The sequence below is a fragment of the Balaenoptera physalus genome, assembly GCF_965194825.1.
Source record: "Balaenoptera physalus genome assembly, chromosome: 4".
Classification (NCBI taxonomy): Eukaryota; Metazoa; Chordata; class Mammalia; order Artiodactyla; family Balaenopteridae; genus Balaenoptera; species Balaenoptera physalus.
In genome coordinates, this window is record NC_138891.1 from 135,764,718 (window position 1) to 135,778,076 (window position 13,359).

The window sequence follows — 13,359 nt, forward strand, 5'->3', positions numbered from 1 at the left end:
ATTATCTGAATAACTGTTAGAGAAACTGAATCTGTTGTTTAAAACTTTTTCCCACAGTCAAACTCTGTTCCCCAAAGTCTTCAATGGTGAATTTAAACAAACATTTAGAGAAGAAATAACATCAGTCTTATACCTATGGTCCCAGAAAATAGAAAAGGAGGAATTTTCCAAAACTTGTTATATGAGGAAAGCATAACCTTGATGTCAAAACTTGACAAGGACATTACAAGAAAGGAAAATTCAAGTCAATCATACTCTAGAACTCACAAGCAAAAATCCCAAACACTGACCAACCAAATCCAGCATTATGAAAAGATAATATCATGATTAAATTAAATTTGTTCTGAGAATAACATTAGAAAATAATCAATGTAATTTGCCACATTAACAATAAACTATGACTATCCCAGAGATTTGGAAAAATATTTTGATAAAATTTATCATCCATAAAAATTTTTTTTTAGAAAATTGTGAATGGAAGAGAACTTAATGTGGTAAAAGGTATCTAGAAAAAAAAAACTATAGCAATAGCAAACATCATACTTATTGGATGAAATGTTGCAAGGTTACCCTTTGAAAATGGGAATAAGACACAAATGTCCACTCTTATTCCTGTTCAACGTTGTGCTGGAACTCCTAGCCAATGTAGAAAAACAAGATAAGGAAATTAAAGATATATGAATTAGAAAGGAAAATATAAAACTCTCATTATTCATAAACAATATCATAGTATGTGTCAAAAAGAACCTACAGGTATTGAAATGCAAAGGGCCAAGAACTGCAAAGCACTCTTAAGAAGAGTAATAAGGCAGAAGGATTTGCTCTACTGGATATCAAGTTATAAAATCACACTAATTAAAATAATGTGTATTAGTGGATAGATAGACAGATGTTTCAATGGTATAAAATAGAGAAATCTAGAAACAGACTCATGCATATTTGGACCCTGGGTATTTGACACAGCTCTCTTCAATAAATGATACAGGACAATGGATATCTACATGGAAAAAAAAAAAAGAAACTCAACCTATATCTCACACCATACATAAAATTCAATTTCAGATGGATTCTAGATCTACATGTGAAAGGTAACACCAACCTTCTACCTTTGATAATATAGTATACTCTTTTCCTACTTTGATAATAAGTATACTCTTTTCCTACTTTGGGGTAGAAAAAGCCTTCTTAAACAGGACACATAATGCATTAACCGTTAAAATAAAGATTGATAAATAGTACTTTATTAAAATTAAGAATTTTTGTTCAACAAAAGATACCATTAACATAGTGAAAGGGCAACAACTATTCAGAAGTTTTTTAAAAAGCAACTCTTACAAACCAATAAGAAAAAGACACTAGAAGAAAAAGAGGCAAGCAACTTGAATGGGCAACTCACAAAAAACGTTATCCAAGTGGCCAATATACCTATAAATCAGAAAAGTGCAAATCAAAACCACAGTGAAAATCAACAGATTCATCAAAATCGCTACAATTAAAAAGACTGATAATACTAAGTGTTGATGAGGATATAAAGCAAAAAGAACTCTCATGCACAGCTAGTTAGAGAATAAATGTTGCAACCACTTTGAAAAACAGTTTAGCATTACCTATTAACTTTGAAAACACACACACAGTATGCTCCTACAATTCCACTCCTATATCTATGCCCAATAGAAATTCATGTACATGTGTATGCACAAGAATGTCCAGTGAAAGTTCCCAGGAGCCTCAAACTTTAAACAGTCAAAATGTCCTATAACAGTAGGATGGATAAATTAATGGTAACATATTCATAAAATAAAATAAGGTAAGCAATAAAAATGAATGAACTTCAGCTGTATGGAACAACATGGATTAATCTTGTAAACATAACTTTGAAGGAAAGAAACCAAATGCAAAAGAATGTATACTGCAAGATTCCATTTATACGAAATTCAAAAATCGAGTAAAACTAAACTATAATGTTTAGGGATATAAGCTTAGGAGGTAAAAAAAAAATTTTTTAATTTGAAGTGACTTCCATAAAAATCAGGATAATGGCTACTTTTATCAGAGAAGAATGATGATTGGGATATTGAGGAGACTTCTAGGCTGCTGGTAATATTCTATTTTTTGAACTGGTTATATAGATGTTCACTCAAATGATTAAACTATACATTTTTGTTTTCTCTCTTTTCTGTATTTGGGTTCTCTCTCTCTCCTCTCTCTCTGTCTCTCTCTCTCACACACACACACACACACACTCTCTCTCACACACACAATTACAAAAAGAAAAAAGAATGATTAAATACATTAAGATACATGTAAATTATGGTGTGCTGAGATGCTGAGTAGTAGTTTAACAAAATGAGGTAGATTTATACATAGCGACATTGGAGAGTTTTTGAAGACATATTATTACCATTATTAAATTGCAGAATGATGCACACAATGTGATACATTTATATCAAAACAAACAATACTAGATATTTTTTATATACCTTCATACATGCACTTCTATAGTACATACGTACAAATATACCTACATATATTTTTCAGTACATAGAAATAATTGCAGAAGCATCTATGCAAATCTAAAAACAGTGGTTACTTCTAAGGAGAGGCCTGTGTGCATGCTGGGGGTGGGCGGGGCTGTATGTATGACTTGCATAACTAAAAATAAACAAACAAAGAAGGAAGGGAGGGAGGGAGGAAGAAAGGACCAAGCCCAGAATTTTGAGCCAAGCCACCCAAGATCACAATGGAGGTAGTCTAGAGCAGCCTCAGAATATTCCCTAGATGTTTCTTCCATCCACTCTTGGGGGTGCCATTAGTCAAGAATTAGTTCATTCATTCATTCAACAAACATATGTATTATTGTGTTCCCTGAAGTAGACCTGTTTGTAATTTTCATGTTTCAGTCCAGCCATTGAATGGGCAAGTATTTGACAATAGCAAGACAATCTCACCTTGATAACATTCAAAAACTTCACCATTAACAGGTGGCAGGTAGATCAGGTTTATAAGAAACACGTGCATTTCTGAGTGTTTAGTTACCTAATCTAAGAATTGCACACATTCTTCTTTATTCGGTTCATCAAATCTTTAAAAGTCTTAAAAGTGTAACAGTGGCAGAGGAGCTTCTAGGAACTCTGGGAAACTCTAGGGAGGATGTTGAAACTTTAAGCGTTCAAATACGTAGAAACAGTGACGAGTGTGAAACTCCAAGGAGACAGGAAAGGAACTAGAGACACAATCACACCGGAGAACCAGATGTGAACGTCTGCCTAGGTGTGATCCCCACAGAACTTGACACAGGACAGCTGTGTGATTCCCCTGAGATGCAGGAAACACGGACATGTTCTCAACATCCCATCAGGCACAGACGTGCTCTTCATACCCAGCAGAAAATTTTCTAACTCTCCTTTATAGTGGGGAGTGTCAGTAAATCACAGGGTACTTGGCGGGATCAGAAGCTTCATCTTGCCATCACAATAGTCTCTTGTGTGGACTCCCTGCTGCCCTTTCTGGCCTTGCAATTGATTCCCTACCTGCAGTTGAGTATTCCTTTCAGAGAGAAAATTAGATCACCTCTCTCCCTGATTTAAAACCCTGAAATAATGACACTTTTTATGAAATGTCAGTGCTGCTTCCATATATTCTCATGCAATCCTTCAAGCATCCTTGGAGCTGTTCTTAAGATTCCCACCTCACAGTTGAGGAAGTTGAGATAAAGAGAGGTCTTCCCAAATCCCTCTAGCTAATTTGGAGTGCCCCTCCGCCATCTCCACCCAAATGCTCTCTCCCATTATTCTTGGGTTTTCTTCACAGCACTTATCACTCTCTGAGATTTCTATCTGCCTATATGTTTATAGTCCATCTTTCCCCACTAGAATACAAGCTCCAGGAGGAGAGGGACTTTGTCTAACTTTGCCATAACTCAAGTGTCAGAATGATGCCTGACACATGGTAGACGCTCAAGAAAACTTTGTTCACTAGGCACTGAACAGGTGAGCTTAAAGCTAGTCCCTCCAGAGTTTATGAAATGTTACATCCAAAGGGTCCAAGATAGTTACTTGCATTTATAATGAATCATGTAAATAAGTACAGTTTGAATCTTTAAAAGCACTGGGGTTAGGGGCACTGATCCCCTGCTCAGTTGAAAATCTGTGTATAACTTTTGACTCCCCCAAAACTTAAATACTAATAGCCTTGTTGATCAGAAGCCTTGCCGATAGCATAAACAGTCAGTTAACATATATTTTGTATGTTGTATGTACACCTACATATATTTTATGCATTCATGACAGACCTAACTTTTCCTTAATTTTTAAGATATTTCTAGGCTGGCTACACAGTTTGTGAGTTTTTTCAAACTGTCTCAAATCTCCCCCAAATATTTAATATATTTAGTGAAAAAATAATTGTGTATAAGCAGACCCACACAGTTCAAACCTGTGTTATTCAAGGCTCAACTGTACATTAAATATGATATTAACTCAACAACAAGAATGATGTATGTTATCTGTATATAGTTCATTTACCAAATGCTGACTATGTACCACGCATTGTTGGGTATGGGTGATAAAAATTACCCTTAACTTAAGGAGCTTATAATTGTGTGTGTATGTGTGTGTGTGTGTGCAGGGTGTGGGTGGGAAAGAGAATACAGGCAAGTAAACAATGTCACCACACTGTGTAGTAAATGCAATTATAGAGGTAAACAGATGCTGATGGCATAGAGGAAGGGGAGGTGAATACAAAGGGGAACTGCGGTGGGGTGTTAGGGAAAACTTTCAAGGGGAGCTGAGAATGCAGCTGAGTTAGGAAGAACATAATAATTACCCAAATAAGTGGGGAAGCCTATACAAGGCACCAACTTATTAAAGGCAAGGAAGTGGGTACTTTTGGGGAACTGTATGGTACAAGGCAGGGATGCATTGAGAGATTAAACTGGATATGTATGGGAGAGCCATTCACAGGTGACCTTGAATTTCACTGAATTTTATATCACCATGTCTGCTCTATTTCCCAATGTATATCCACTGCTGGCACAGTGCCTATCAGATGGTAGGACCTCCGTAAATATTTGCTGAATGAGTGAATGGATTTGGAATGCTACCCCAGAGCAACCCTTGCTCCAGGAGCCAGCTAGAGTTTTAAATAGGGAGGGGACCTGATCAGATTGACTTTTGAGATAGACCACTCTGGAAGCAGAAGAAGGAAGATTCAGGTCAGTGAGGGGTGGTCGGGAGTGAATTTAAGGATCCTGGAGTGAGGTAGTTCAGAAGGATAAGATGGATTTGAGAGTTACTTGGTGACTGGTTGGATGGGAAGTAAGAAGTAAGATCAAGGCTAAGAGGGTTGCAGATTTCTGGCATAAGACCTGGGTGTTTGCTGGTGCCACTTGCAGGACATGGGACCCAAAGGGGAGCTACTGGATTCAGCTGGACTCCTGAATCTGAGTTGCATTTGGAACATCTGGTAGAGACGTCAATAGTCAGCCAAAATGTGGGCCTGGAGCCCAAAAGAGAGGTCTGGGTTGGAAGAAGACATGGACACCCCCTCCTTGGTGTGGGGCAGGTAGGGTGCCGTCCTGAGGTATGGGCATTTAAAATGTGCAAAACCTATTAAACACAAGTTTTAAAGAGTAGCACACGGTGAGCAGGGGAAGCTACCGGAAAGTTCTTGAGGGCCATTCTCACAGCCTGTCCCTGACCCTAGTCATGAAGCCCCCGGTAGGTAGGCTCATGAGGGTGGGGCACTCAGCCTCCTGTGGCCACTCTAGTTAATGTCCCACCCTGGTGCACCAAGAGTAGACTCCCAGGCCATAGGGAAATAACTCCATCAAAGGCAGGGGGATGGTGTCATGGGGTAGGGGCAGGTCCCCTCTGGGAGACTCTGGAGAGGCAAGCCGGCTGACAGCTGGCCCAGGAAGGCACACCAGCGGTGGCAGAGACCAGTCTCTGGTACCTGAGAGGTGCAGATGGGAGTAGAGGGAGGTGAGGGAGGGGGTACTGGATGGCGCAGTAAAATAGGGGCTAGACTACAGGAACAGGACAGCCAGGCTGTGTTATAGCTGACTCTCTGCAGGATGAATTATTAGGGAGATAAAACACCGATGATGTTGCAGTGTTGTTGTTTTGCACAACTGTGGACCCAGGAAAGGAGAATGTCACCCTTTTCCACTCGACACTAGGATGGAGAGGTCAACATTTATCCGAAGGTTTGAACTGCCTTTGAGTTCCTCCTAGAACGTTTTTGATTCAGGCCCCCTGAGGGGAATGATGCTGAAGGGACTCCCTAGGGGGAGGGTACATGGGGACAGAAATGGCAGAGACCTGTGTCCCAAATGGAACCCAAGGCCCCAAGTTTGAGGCTCTTCTTTTTTCTCTAGTCTCTGTCCCTGGGGGCTCCCCTGAGCTAAAGGCTTGGGTACCACCCATACAGGGACTCGCAGGTTGATACCCACAGTCCACCCCGTCGACGAAATCCTACCTTTTACTGCCAACAAATATTTATTGAGTGCCCTCTTCGTGTCAGGCGTTGTATCAAGGACCAGGATCAACAGCAATTAGACTAAGCCCCTGCTCTGGAGAGCCTGCATCCCGCTGATGTCTCAAAGGCACCGCAGACCCATTATGTACTACACGCTGACACTTATAGAACCAGGCACCCTTTTAGATGCTTTACGTGTATAAACTAATTTAATCTTCACAACAGTACTTTCCTCATTTTCAGAGAAGAAACCTGATAAAGAGGTTAAGGGGCTTGCCTGATGTGCAGCTGGTGAGCGGAGAGCTGGGCTGGAACCCGGGCAGCCTGATTCTATACACTACCAAACTTCCTGTTTCCTGCCCTAAACAAAAATTGTGATTTCCCTCTCACATCGTCTCCCTAAATGTCTCTAGTACCCATCCAGTGACAGAGAACCACAGCCCAGAAGTCACTGCTGACACCTTCCGCTCCCCCTCCACACCCACTCAGTCAACAAGCCTCACTGATTTTACCTGTTAAGTTTTTCAAGAGGCAGAAAGGTGTGTGGTTTTGGTTGTCATTGTGTCCAGTCCCCAGCAAGTATAGTGACCACTCCACGGCGAGTCCATCAGTGAATCCCACACTCGTGCTTGGCCTGGAGGGACGGAGTCCCCTATCTTTGGATGCATCACTTTGTTCTAGATGGAGAACGAACATCCCAGGGGGCAAATCATGACTGAGATGGAATCTCTTGTCAGGTTTGGTAGGTGGGAGCCAAACCGGAAGATCTGATTTAGATAGATATAGAGAGAGATAAATTTATTAATGAATGCAATAATTCTAGCACCTGAGGTGGGGAGCAAGTTCATGCAACCTCCATCTGTTTACTTGTCTGTTTTTTCAATCAGAATACACAGCAAACAGTTGTTAAACACTTCCCACATGGCAGGCAGGTTTCCTCATGCTTTCCACGTACTACCGTGTAATCCTCACCACAGTCCTATGCCTTAGGTATGATTATGTTACAGATGGAGAAATTGAGGCCCAGAGAATTCAATTACTTAGTCAAGGTCACAAAATCATTAAGCCATGGGACCATGTGTTTGGATCCAGGAAGTCTGGCTTTGGCTCCGTACCGTTTACCAGCAAGCTTTACTGCCCCCAAACAGCCACCTTTGGTGAGATCTCCTCTGAGGACAACTCTTCCCTGAGAACCAAGCATTTGTCCTTCATGGCCACACTCTCTTGGATTCAGGGTGGATGCACCTTCTAAGGTGGATCTCAAGTGAGATTCCTTCTTCAGACCAAAGGTGATGGTCAATGTCAGCAGTCATTTGAACTCAGCACATGTGTCCTCAGGGCAGTCAGGCTATGGGCCAGCCATCTTCCACAGTGGGGGTGGAGAAACAGAGAGACAAGATACTTCTAGAGCAGAGCAGAGACAGATACACGTAGTTCTGGAGACACCAAAATTGTCACATCTATTTCTTCAGGAACCTCAGCCTCACATCCTGTTCCAGATTATATTCCAGGATATACTCTGGAATCCTTTAGTAAGTTCCTGTTTTTTGCTTTTTCATTGTAATAACTACAAAATGATGGCCATTGAGATAGGCAAAGACATAAAAAGAGTGTTGCAGACAGCATTCAATTAACCCTAATTTTGCAGATAAGAGATTAGCTGCAATCTGCTGTCTGTGTGTGGGTTTGAGCCTGCATGTATTTATAGGGTGTGTCTACTCAAATCAGGTGATAGAAAGTTGAAAGAGGCTTCAATTAAAATAGTTTAAAGGAGAAACTTGGAAGCCACCCAGAAAACACATGATGCAATGTTATGAAATGAAATTCCAGGTGAAGAGTGTAGGCACAGAGATTCCTCTTGACACAGGAGATAGAGTCCAACTCTAGTTTCCCAACCCCAGTATTCACAGCTGCCCAGGCAGGATCATTCTGGAAGTACCATGCACCCATATCCACTGCCAGTCTTCACTTCTCTATCAAGAACTTGAATCTGTAACTACTTCAGGATGCTGAATCTCTCACAGCTAGACCAAGTTGGCCCAAGATAGCAAATATCCTCCTCTTGGTTGTTGGGTAAGTAACTTTGAAACCCCAGGAAAATGTGGAGATCAGAACATAAAATGAGCTAAATCAAGACCAGAGTATTGCTATATTTTATCGATTTTAACATCTTGCAAATTGTAGTGCATTCTGCAATCAATGGTGTCATACAACTGTAAATGGTGGTACTTCTTCTTTAATGATATTATAAAATAATGATGAATCTTATAATTGAAGATATCTTAGATCCCATGAAATACTGTTGACCTTGAACAACACAGGTTTGAACTGGGCTGGTCCACTTATATGCAGATTTTTTTTCAATAAATATATCGGAAAATTTTTTTGAGACTTGCAACAATTTGAAAAAACTCACAGACAAATTGCGTAGCCTAGAAATATAAAAAAAAAAAAGAAAGAAAGAAAAAGGTAAGTCATGAATGCATAAAATATACATAGATGCTAGTCCATTTTATCATTTATTACCATAAAATAAACACAAGTCTATTAAAAAAGTTAAATTTATCAAAACATGCACACAAACACTTACAGATCATACATGGTGCCATTTACTGCCAAGAGAAATGTAAACAAATGTAAAGACGCATTAAAGATGTATTAAATCATAACTGCATAAAGTTAACTGTAGTACATACTGCGCTACTGTAACAATTTGTAGCCACCTTCCGTTGTTTGGCAGTGTTTCAAGTGTTGTGATATCTACTTAAAATGCAGTGTGATGCTCATCATTTCCGAGTGAGCAGTTCCTCTCTCCAGTAAATTGTGTTTCAAAGTAAAAAGTGACCTCTCACGGTTCTTCCTTACTTTTCATTGTGTTTAGTGCAATACCATAAACCTTGAATAACACCCTGGGACCCATACGAAGTGCCACTAGTGATGCTGGAAGTTCTCCCAAGAAGCAGAAAAAAGCCATGACATTAACAAGAAAAAGTTGAATTGCTTGACATGTGCCACAGAAGAGGCAGTTGCCCACCATTTCAAGATAAATGAATCCAATGTAAGGACCATTGTAAAAAAAGAAAAAGAAATTCATGTAAGCATTGCTGCAGCTACTCCAATAGGTGTGAAAACCTTGAGCTTCTGTGAAGTACCTTTTTATCTCGTATTGAAAATGCAGCTATTGTGTGGGGGCAGGATTGCTATAAGAAAGGCATGCCTACAGACTCTAATGTGATTTGAGGAAAAGCATAGTCATTATATGACAACTTAAAGCAAAAGGAAAGTGAAAGATCTAAAACAGGAGAATTTAATGCCAGCAAAGAATGGTTTGATAATTTTAGAAAGAGATTTGGCTCAAAAAAGTTCAAGATAGCAGGAGAAGCAGCTTCTGCTGACCAAGAGGCAGATGAGTTCCCAGTTGCCATTAAGAAAATCATTGAGCAGAAAGAAACTTGCCAGAACAGGTTTTAAATGCAGGTGAAAGTGCCCTATTCTGGAAAAAAAAAAAAAAAAAAAAAAGCCACAAAGGACATTTATTAGTAAGGAAGAGAAGTGAGCACCAAGATCTAAGGCAGGAAGTGACAGGCTAGCTCTACTGTTCTGTGCAAATGCAGCTGGGTTTATGATCAGGACTGCTGGTTGTACAAGAAGGCTTGAACAACAACAACCCTTTTTCTGGATTGGTTCATGGATGCATTATCCCTAAAGTCAGGAAGTACCTTGCCAGTAAGGGACTGCCTTTTAAAATTCTTTTGTTATTGAACAATGCTCCCAGCCACTCAGAACCCCATGAGTTCAACACCGAAGGCACTGAAGTGGTCTACTTGCCCCCAAACACAATATTTCTAATTCAGCCTCTAGATCATAAGAACCTTTAAGGATCATTATACCTGGTACTCTATGGAAAAGATTGTCAATGCTATGAAAGAGAACCCCGATAGAGAGAACATCATGAAGGGCACCTGGAAGGATTACATCATTGAAGATGCCATTGTTTTTGTAGAAAAGCTGTGACAGCCATCAAGCCCGAAACAATGAATTCCTGCTGGAGAACACTGTGTCCAGATGTTGCACGTGACTTCACAAGATTTACAACGGAGCCAATCAAGGAAATCATGAAAAAGATTGTGGACATGGAAAAAAAAATGTGAGGGTGAAGGGTTTCAAGATATGGGTCTTGGAGAAGTTCAAGAGCTAATAGACACCACACCAGAGTAATTAACAGAAGATGACTTGATCGAGATGAGCGCTTCCAAACCAGTGCCAGATGATGAGGAAGAAGACGTAGAAAAGACAGTGCCAGAAAACAAATTGACATCAGACAATCTGGCAGAAGAGTTCCGATTATTCAAGACTGCTTTTGACCTCTTTAACAACATGGACCCTTTTATGATATGGACACTGAAACTAAAGCAAACAGTGGAAGAAGGATTGGTACCATGTAGAAATACTTTTAGAGAAATGAAAAAGCAAAGGAGTCAGACAGAAGTTATGATATATTTTTGTAAAGTTACACAAAGTGTGCCTCCTCCTCCTGCCTCCCCTTCCCCCTCCTCCACCTCTTCCACCTCTGCCATCCTGAGACAGCAGGACCAACCCTCCTCTTCCTCCTACTCCTCTGCCTATTCAACATGAAGACGATGAGGATGAAGACTTTTATGACGATCCACTTCCACTTATGAATAGTAAATAATCATCATGCCATACAGTTCATAAACATATCTTTTGTGTATGTGTGAGTGTCTTTGTGTAAAAATCTGGTAACTGTACATCAAGAACTGTGTGAGACGTTTTTGTGCCATCATCATGGAAGTATTTATCATGTAGAACATCGTGGGCAAAACTTGTATTGAAGTGGATAGCGTATCCTTACATCAGCATAAGGTGAGTGATAGTGAATGTAAAATTAATAATACGTTAGTTTTCTTACTGCCTTACAACTTTGCTTCCAAAGAATTACATTACCATATAGTATGCCTCTCTCCCTTGTAATTGGAGAAAGTGCATATCAGCCTATCATCACAGGAAAGTGTTTTTTAAAATGTAACAATGTTTCTAATACTGTATTATGAACATGGTTATAATACTGTATACCATAGATATTTTATAACAATTCGTGCATTAGTGTATAAGATAGGCTATCATGAGGCAATCGCATATCGATTACACTAGGCTATAATAAGGCAATCATATTGCTGCATCTTTGTTATCAATGCATGAATCGTTATACCTGTAAATAAATATGAATTTTTGTTTCACATTATCTTTTCATTTTTGATATCTAGGTTTAGTAATACATATAACATCTACAGTGTTTTGTATCATTGAAGACACTACTGATGACAAACAATTCATTTTGTAAACAGATGACGTAAATTTATGGTATCATAAATGCAATACAGAACTGTAAATGTATTTTCTTTTCCTTACGATTTTCTTAATAAAATTTTCTTTTCTCTAGGTTACTTTATTGTAATAATATGGTATATAGTACATATAACATACAAAATATGTGTATCAACTATTTTTTATGTTATCAGTAAGGCTTCTAGTCGATAGTAGGCTATTGGTAGTTAAGTCTTGGGGGAGTCAAGTTATACATGATTTTTCAACTACAGGAGGGATCAGTGCCCCTAACCCCTGTATTGTTCAAGGGTCAACTGTATAGCATTCCTTTTGCAGTAAGGTTAGAAATAAGTTTTTAATCATCATAATCTGTGTGTTATTTAAAGAACCTTGAAACATTGAAGAAAATCTAACATATTAGAAAACCTGGCATATTAGACTTGTGATTTTAATTTGAAATGCTTAAGAGTATATAGTTAATTAAGCTTAGGGACAGTCTTTGGAAGTTGTATCATCGGGGTACAATCTAACCCAAAATTACAATGGCTCAAAAATGATAGGAGTTTACTTCATGCTCCTGTAACAGTCAAGTGGTGAGTGGTCCAGAGCTGTGGGCCAAGCAGCTTTGCTATGTGAGGTCTTCTAGGGAATTGGCTCCTTCTCTACTTTGGCTCTGCCATGGCCTAAGGTGTTATCTTCATCAGCCTGGATGATGTTGGCACACCACCAAATCCAAGGGAAGTAGGAAAGGAGAGAGTCCAGAGCAAGTGTCTTAAAGAAGCACACACATCATATCTGCTTATATCTTATTGGCCCAGCTTAGACACATGGCCACAACTAGCTGTAAAATGTAGCCTACTGTTGGGTGGACATGTGTCCAGCTAAAACTCAGGGGTTTTAGGTAAAGGGAAAAAATGGGAGAATTAACACTGGAAAATATTTGGCAGTCATCCACCTTGAGTCTTAAGAAACTTCATTCACTAGATTTATTAAATTTCAGTTATTGCTTAAAGGCTTAGAAAGATTTCACTTGTCAGTTTTATAAGTTTGCCATGGCAGGCGTGTGAAGTGTTTTAGAGAAACAGATATATTTTAATTTTAAATGCACTTAAAATGTTTCAAGAAACTAAATAATAAGTTTATAAATAGGGTTAATTATTTAGGAAGACTTACTATGTTAAACTTAAGAATCAATTCAACATTAATCAGAGAAAATGAAAGCAATTAATATTATTGTTATATAAAAACTACTGCACATAATTAAGAATAAGATTGTGAGTTAAACATAAAGGGTTACAAAAACCCTAGGTTTTAAAATGTTAAAACTTTCCAGATTGACTTCTTATACTTAGTAACATGCATTTAAGTTTCCTCTGTGTCTTTTCATTGCTTGATAGCCCATTTATTTTTTATTGCTGAATAATATCAAATTGTTTGGATGTACCATAGTTTTGTCAACTAAATAAACTTAGGAGGCAATAATCAAGCAAAAGGCGTTTATTTGGGATTGAAGAATTGCAATTCGGGACACACAAA

The 13,359-nt window shown here is 39.0% G+C and overlaps 1 long non-coding RNA gene across 1 annotated transcript in view; it reads right to left on the reverse strand.

The window, feature by feature from the left end:
* Positions 1–13,359, reverse strand: part of LOC309659421 — a 42,420-nt gene that overhangs the window by 12,966 nt on the left and 16,095 nt on the right. The window contains exon 1 of the long non-coding RNA XR_014262793.1: positions 1–13,359. This exon is cut by the window's right edge and continues 16,095 nt beyond it. This is a non-coding gene — a long non-coding RNA (uncharacterized lncRNA).